This window comes from Herpailurus yagouaroundi, unplaced genomic scaffold, assembly GCF_014898765.1.
Source record: "Herpailurus yagouaroundi ecotype Mexico unplaced genomic scaffold, PumYag 246, whole genome shotgun sequence".
Lineage (NCBI taxonomy): Eukaryota > Metazoa > Chordata > Mammalia > Carnivora > Felidae > Herpailurus > Herpailurus yagouaroundi.
The window spans coordinates 7633025-7638983 of NW_024412463.1; the positions used below are offsets into that span (position 1 = coordinate 7633025).

Genomic DNA, 5959 nt, shown 5'->3' on the forward strand with positions numbered 1-5959 from the left:
GGAAGTTTTAAAACTTCATTTATTCCTTCAGCGCAGGTCTGCTGGGTGCCTCTCCGTGCTGGGCGCGGTTCTAGATGCTGGGGAGCCGGGGCGAGAACTCACGGTCTCCTGTGTGCGCGTGAGGGGACAGACGGTAAACGGAAACAAACAAAAAATTATGACAAGTTGTGAGCCACGTTGCAAAGGCAGCTTCGCCGACATCTGAAGGCCATCCAGGAGCCAGTCTGCAAAGGGGGAAGGGAGTGGGGAAGAGCATTCCAGGAAGAGGGAACAGCATGTGCAAAGACCCCCAGGGAAAATGAAGACAGCCAGCCTGGCGGGAAAGTGGTGGGGACGAGAGGAAGGCACGTGAGCAGGGGGAGGCTGACCACGCAAGCCTGGCTGGCCTCGCCAAGGGTGACGGGAAGGGAAGGGACGTGGCCCTTGTGCTTGCGAGAAGAGCCCGGGGTGGGGGTGGGGATCTGTGGGGACACCAGTGAGGAGGGGGGTGACCCTCTTCTGTGTCAGCTTCGTACACCTCAATCTGTCACCTCAGGACCCCTCAGAGAAGCCTGGGGCCAGGGTTCCCACTCTGGTGCAAACTGGCCCAAATGGAAGACGAGAGAGCTGAGGGTGTGAGTTTCCCATTATTCGAGGAGAGAATGGGGAGTGGGGAAGGAAAAGCGGCTTGAGCAAGGTCGTAGGAGGCGGTATCTTCAAGCATTCCTCGATGCCTTTGGGAGAACCTCTAGAGCATTCCAGACACCTTCGCATACCGTAGGTAGCCCGCACAGGCCCTCTGGATGCCTTCCACGTCCTCCTGTGTCCCTCGCTCTCCAGCAGCATCCGCGTCTGGAAGAATGTGCCGGTCGTCCAGAGGTCCCCGCTCCCCATTGGACCCTAGGGTTTGCTGTTCCCTCGGCCCCGAGCCACTCCTCCTCCTCCACACCCTCCCAACACCTACCCCCCTCTCCCAAGCCCAAGGGTCCGTCTGGCAAGCCTGCTGAGCTGGGTTGAGTTCGGCCCCTCTCCTCCGGCCTCCCACCGCCCTGCCTCCTGGGGACTTGTAATCGCCTCCTTGTATGTTTGCCCAGTTCACCTCCGAGCTGCCGGCCCAGGGACCGGGTCTGTTTTGTTCACAGCTGTATCTCTAGCACCTGGAATGGAGCTTGGCAGGTTACGGGTGCTCGACAGACGCTGGTCGAGGCACGGATGACGAACGAATGAGTGACTGTCCGTGAGGGAGGAACAGGCTTATTCCTTGTGCCAGCGTCAGTGGGTGAAAAGAGGCTGATCTTTATTCCGTGTAAGAAAAGGCTCTTCGATAACTGATCTCTTTTGGGGGTGACGGGGACCTTCCCTCCCACTGTGGAAGCTTGTCAGTGGGTGCTGGGAGCACCCAGCCGGGGTTCATGGGGCCGCGGGGTCACTTACCCTGTCACAGGCACACCAACCCCCGGGGAGACAGAGAAGGTGACTTTCCTTCTCGCACCCGAAACCCGTGCAGCAGATCGCAGCTTCTCAGTAAATGCACGCTGAAGGGATGGATGTGGCTGTCTTCTAACCCCAGAAGCTTCTAGAACTGTCCACTATGGCAACGTGAAATGTGCTGGTCGGAAGAGAGCCCTGAAGCAATTGTAAGACACACAGTGGACTTCAGAGGCTTGGTATTTACAAAGAAAGTGAAAACATCAATAATTTGCTTCCATGTTGACAGGCTAACATTTTGAATACATCGTGTTAAATTAAACATATCCTTAAAGTTAATATCACCTGTTTCTTTTTGCTTTTTCTTTTTCTTTTTAAAATGGGATTACTGGAGGGGCACCCGGGTGGCTCAGTCGGTTAAGCGTCCGACTTCGGCTCAGGTCATGATCTCGCGGTCCGTGAGTTCGAGCCCCGCGTCGGGCTCTGGGCTGATGGCTCAGAGCCTGGAGCCTGTTTCCGATTCTGTGTCTCCCTCTCTCTCTGACCCTCCCCCGTTCATGCTCTGTCTCAAAAATAAATAAATGTTAAAAACATTTTTTTTAATAAAATAAAATGGGATTACTGGAAATTTTTAAATGTGGCTTGCTGTATATTTCCATCATGCAGGGCTGACCTAGAACACGGCTCCCAAACTTTTTGGGCTCACGGCATCCTTTCAAATACATACCGATAAGGAATTTGCAGCAGCCCATTTGAAAGGATCCAAAGACTCTAAACAGCAATTAACTGTGACAAACACAGCATTGTCCTCGGGCACTGGCTGGGCTGGCCCCTGTGTGACCCCCCCCCACCGGGTGGCACGTGAGTGGCTGGAGGGGACCCTTCACCGCGTAGGCCTTGCCGTCCTCTACGCGGCTAATACACCACCCATCTTTGCAAAGAAAGCTGCTTCCTGCTCCGTGGGCACAATCCACAGCTCGTGTCCCGCTGGGGCCCTTGACCCTCTCAGCCCCACCCCCTTCCCGCACACCGGGCACCGTGAGGTCTTTGTATCCTCGTTTGCGGAAAAAAAATAGTCTAGCGACTTATATTCAAAGGAAAGTGTGCACCCCTTAACCCAGCAATGGCCGCTGTGCGAACGGATCTTAGAGAAATAAAAGCGTGGGAACGTGGCCACCCGCGTGTCTCTCCTCCGGCTTGTCCTTCTCTGGCTGCCCACTGCCCCCCATCCGCCCCGGGGGGTTGGGGGCTGCCTCCATCAGATGGGGTGGTACCCCGGCCAATTACAGGGGGTGGATGTTTTGGGTCTCACACCCGCACACATAGATGTGGATGGCAGGGTGATTTGTGGTTAAAAAAACCCCAGACCGAAAAACCGAAACACCCGAAACAACCTAAATGTTATCCGGACACGGGGAATGTCGCGAACATCTGCCGCTACCGAGAGTCACAAGTGGGAGCCACGTGGACGGATGCGGAGAGATGCCGCTGCGGGTTTTTAAGGGAAAACGGTTTTGAATGGCGCCTATTGCACGGTCGCTTTGGCGGGGGCGGGGGGGGGGGCGCAAGCGGTGTTTGTGGGGCCGCAGAGAAGGGGTGCGGACCGGTAGCCGGGTAGGAGGCGGCGAGGGATGCACCAGCTTGCTCCGTGCGCGTTTCGGTCGCCTGACTTGTTCTGGCAAGCGTATAATGCACCTGCGATCGTAAACTAGAAAAATGCAAGAAAACCCAGATGTCGCGCGCCGATCCAAGTGTGGCGGGGTCCCTGTGAAGCAGCGGTGGCCCGCGTGCGCGGCACAGGAGCCCCGTCTGGACGCCCTGCTCCGCGAAACCGAGCATCGTCGCTGGGATGGCCGGGGGCCCGCTGCTTCCTTCCGCCCCAGGGACCTGTTTTGTTTTGCACGCATAAGAATGTGTGCGGCCCCCTCGGGTCTGTGATCCTGCTGAGAGGCGCCCGTGGAGTCACTGTGGTTTTTGTCCCACCGCCGCCGGACTCCCCAAGAATATTCCAGAAATGAGGATGCCTTTCCTGGCCGGCAGCCTCCTGACTCCTTGGGCCTCTACCAATAAAGCGTGTTTCTTCTTGCTCCTTGCCTCTGAGGCGCCTTACCTCTGACACTCCCTGTGCCGGGGCCACAGACAGGTGGGGAAATTCCTCGAGAAGACAGATCATTGCGGAGGGAGCCGGAGAATGAGCTCTGGCGAAGCTCCGGGGTCCAGCGGGCCTGCACGCGTTCCCGACTCCAGATGTCCCGTGCCAACCGAGCCCAGACAGGAAAGGTCAAATCTAGGAGGCCCCTGAAGTAGATGCTTAGCTGATGGGAAAGCCCGTGGGTGCCGGGGACCCAGTGACCTTGATTCTGCGGATTCAAGGCTTTATTAGAAGGCCGGGGCTCGCTGGGCCACACGTGAACCAGGAGGCTGGGGTTGGCCACACTGTGGAGCCTCAACTCCACCGCCCTTAACGATGAAGCCGATGTGTCGGGACCCGCCGTAGCCAGAAACTCAACGGCTGGCGTGGGTTTAGCAGCTCCAGCAACATGGCCAGACATGGCGAGCAACAAGGATGGGAGTCAGCCTGTCGGCAGGTGGGCTCTGACCCATCCCAGGATGTGACCCGGCACCATCTAGACTCGTTTCCAAGGCCCGGGGCCGTCTTCTCTGAGCTGGTGTCCTGACGTGGCAAAGTGCCACGGATCCGGTCACTTAGAACCAGAGAAATGTATTGTCTTGCGCTTCTGGAGGCCCAAAGCAGGGTGTCTCGGGGCCACGCTCCCCCCCCCCCCCCCGGGGCCTGCAGGGGCTCCTTCCTCTCCTCTCCCAGGCTCTGGGTGCTTTGCCAGCAGTCCTGTGGCTTCCCTGGCAAGATGGCCGTGTCACTCCCACCTCCACCTCCACCATCACGTGCCTCTCTGCGTCTGGGTCTTCACGAGGTCATCTTCCGACAAGGACAGCGGGGTGATTGGACGAGGGGGCCCACCCTGGGCCAGTGTGGCCTGACTGTCCCTCGGCTGATGCCATCGGCAACGACCCTGTTTCCAAGGAGGGTCACACTCTGAGGAGCTGGGAGAATTCGGGGTCAAGACCTAAATGTACCTTCTGGGGGGGCCCGATGCGACCCGTAACAAAGCGGGGACAGAGATGCTCAGAGGGGAAGACTGCACGAGATCAGCGGGGCGCCCAAAGCCCGGTGCGTGCGCACAGTAGGTGTTTCATCCCGCACAAGCCACCGTGGTTTTGAACCTCACTGGGCTTGAAGGAGTGGGGTATAGTCGATCGCACGTGGGCCCTGGGCAGCTTCCTCAACCTCTCTGAGCCCCTTTTCTCTTTGGCGACTCTAATGCGTAAGACAGTGGGGACGGCTGCTTCTGTATTAGGTTTACGCATGCCGTGGGCACCGGATTCCCAAACCACCTGCGCCCTGAGTTTCCACACCTAGTAGGGAGGGGTGGTCACTCAGGACCCACGCCCAGGATTGCAGCCAGAAGCTGGAAGAGACGGGCGACGACGAGTTCTGAATGGCAGGACGCTGATGCCGGGGCTGAGCTGAGCTTCCCAGTGAGGGTCTCCGGGATCCGTGTCTCTCCCGGACAGCCCAGAACCGGAAGCGGCCCCCGGAAACCTCCACCATCAGTATAAAGGGGTTCTCCCTGCAGGCTGGCTGGACGGCGAGAGCCTCAGAGCCGCCCTCGGCCCTGAGGACCGCGGGCTCCTTCCAGCGAGACTCGGGCAGCACCTGGGGGTGTCGGAGGCCCCAGCTAACCACCCGTGAGCGGGTGGGAGGCCCGAGGAGGCTCTGGGATGGCGTCCCTGAACCGCAGCCTGACGACGGGCCTGTGGACAAGGTGTCAGCCAAGGGCCCGCTTCTAGCAATCCCTTCTCCTCCCTGGTGGCTCTGTCCATGTGGGTTGGACTCAGTTTTGCTTAATGACCAGGTGGGTTCAGATGAGCAATTTTTAAAGTTTTTTCATTACAAAAATTTTCTTTAACGTTTATTCATTTTTGAGAGACAGAGAGAGAGAGAGAGCATGAGCAGAGGAGGGGTGGAGAGAGAGGGAGACACAGAATCAGAAGCAGCTCCAGGCTCCGAGCTGTCGGCACAGAGCCCGACGTGGGGCTCCAACTCACAAACTGCGAGATCCTGACCTGAGCCGAAGTCGGACGCTCAACCGACTGAGCCACCCAGGTGCCCTAATTTTTAAGGTTTTTTAATGTTTATTTATTTTTGAGAGAGAGAGAGAGAGAGCACACACATGAGCCGGGGAGGGGCAGAGAGAGAGGGAGGGAGACACAGAATCCGAAGCAGGCTCCAGGCTCTGAGCTGTCAACACAGAGCCTGATGCAGGGCTCGAACTCGTGAACTGTGAGATCATGACCTGAGCCGAAGTCGGACACTCAACTGACTGAGCCCCCCAGGTGCCCCACAGATGAGCAATTTTTGGTCCAAACGATGTCAGCGATTTATTCTCAGCCCTCAGCCATCTGTGTAGTTCAGCAAATGTTTGTCTTTCTTTCTTTCTTTCTTTCTTTCTTTCTTTCTTTCTTTCTTTCT

At 57.5% G+C, this 5959-nt stretch overlaps 1 long non-coding RNA gene across 1 annotated transcript; it reads right to left on the reverse strand.

Annotated features, from left to right (window-relative positions):
- On the reverse strand, positions 1 to 1691 carry LOC121019988 (uncharacterized). Its single transcript, XR_005785863.1, has 2 exons — positions 1414 to 1691; positions 1 to 1210 (listed from the first exon to the last, which is right to left on the reverse strand). It is a non-coding gene; the product is annotated as an uncharacterized LOC121019988 (long non-coding RNA).
- Positions 1692 to 5959: the final 4268 nt, after the last annotated feature.